Genomic DNA, 2,085 nt, shown 5'->3' on the forward strand with positions numbered 1-2,085 from the left:
GATATTACTTGCATGGCAAAGTGAAAGAAGCAATCAGCCGGCACTTGGAGTCTATCTGGACTCTATTCCCTGGTTGCTTACCTAGCTTTGCTGAGCTATCCTCTAACCCTCTTCAATACGAATTGGAGAGATTGAACAAAGAAACAGATAAGAGGAGGAAGCTCAGACCTTCGGGGGAGACCAAAGGAAGCCTGCTGCCCAGTTCAAGAGTAGCACAAAGGAAAATCAACGATGGGAGCAGCGCAGTTCAAGAGTAAGCCTGTGGAAACTCAAGATGAAGCCTCACTGCAATCACCAAGGAGAAGATGGAACGAAAACTCCATAACCAGATTTGCATCTCTAAACTCTTATCTTTGTTAGATACATTCTGCCATGTTTAGTATGTTTAATTGTTGTTTATATGTTTGTTTGTGTTTAAGTGTGGTTTTTAACATTGAGGACAATGTTTGTTTTAAGTGTGGGGGAGTTACTAAAGTGTTTTGATGCAAATTCGTAGGGTTTTATCCACCATAACTTCAAATGTTGTTTCTTGCTGTTTTTAAGTGTGTTTAGTGTGTTTTGACTTAAAAATTCGAAAATCACATAAAAATTTGAAAAACATGTTTTGAAAAGCCTAAAAAGAGTGTTTTGAGTTGTTTTTGTGTCGTAGGTCACCTTCCAACACAATGATAAGGATTTGGTTTCTAATTGCATGAATGTTGAAAAGAGTTATAAACATGGAGAAAAGTTTGATTTACTCTTGGTATATGCTTGGTTATGGTTATAATGTATGATTTCACATGCAATTATAAAAGAAAAAAATTAGTTATGTAACATGCTTGAAGGAAGGAACTCAAACAAACGCTACAACCCTGAGAGACTTGAGCCTATAACGTTCTTTGGAGAGTATAATCTGTGATTTCTTGTTTTCTAAAGTCGTTGCATGATCTCATTATTCTTTGCTTGGTTACTACTTAGAAGGCGTTTCATCATATAGTTCCAAATGCTAGAACTCATGCCCATTTCATTCAAAGCATGTTATTGATTTGCATAACATATACCAAGATGAAGTTGTGTAGTTGCCACCATAGCCAAATAGCCTCACTTCCCATATTTCGTATATGTTGTAAGTTTTACCCCCGTTGAGCTTTGTTTAGCCTTTATTCTTTGTCAACCCACATTATCCTCACCTAGCCTAGTTTAGGACAATCCACACCTTTGTTCTTAGAAGATAGTGAGCATGACTTAAATGAATTCCTTTTGAGTTACATTATGCAAGAAAATGAGTGTGGGAGAAGGAATGCTTGTTCTTAAGTATGTTTTGAGTTTCAAAAGAAAAGAAAAACAGAAAAGAAAAGAAAGAAAGAAAAAAGAGCTTGAAAAAAATGAAAGAATGAGTGATTGAAGTAAGGGCTCAAAACACCAATTCTGGCCCTAAATTGTCTCCCTTTTTGTTCCAAAGTTGAGTTTTCATTCAAAAGAAAATTCTAAGTTGATTCAATTGCCTTGCTCACTATTTCTTTAAGAACCTTTGTTTTCCATATCCCTTCTTTGTTATCCACACGCCCCAAGCCCCATTACAACCCGTGACTTCAATCTTGAGTGTTATGTATTTCAATTGTGGAGTTTGAATTTGGTATAAGCATATGGTGTCACTGGTTCTCGCGTCTAAGTAGTAGCATTCCATTCATGAGATCATAATCTAAACATGCTTATTAACTCAAAAAAAAAAAAAAAAAAATTGCGTTCTTTGTGATACATATATGTGAGTGTTCGTTTTCATGTTTACATCAATCTTCTCACATATGACTAGATTAGGGTGTGTAGTTAGAAAATCTGAGTGAAAATTGAGTGCATATCTTGTAAGGAATTGAGCAAATTCTCTAAGGCATGTTACTACATTCAAAACATGGTTTTAAATGCTTAATTGTGAACTAGTATGTGGTGACTATGATTAAGAATGTACTTAAGGGTAAAGATGGCTAAATTCTGTGGGAATAATAATTTTTAACTTGTCATGTGCATTGGAAATCCCTGAAACGATTGTTGGAAGGTGTAGGTTGTGTTTTACGTGTTTAGTGTCGTTTTGTTTATTTGTTTTTATTC

The sequence above is a fragment of a genome, unplaced genomic scaffold (assembly GCF_019419815.1).
Source record: "Pyrus x bretschneideri cultivar Hongxiangsu unplaced genomic scaffold, Pyrus_bretschneideri_v1 Contig2, whole genome shotgun sequence".
Classification (NCBI taxonomy): Eukaryota; Viridiplantae; Streptophyta; class Magnoliopsida; order Rosales; family Rosaceae; genus Pyrus; species Pyrus x bretschneideri.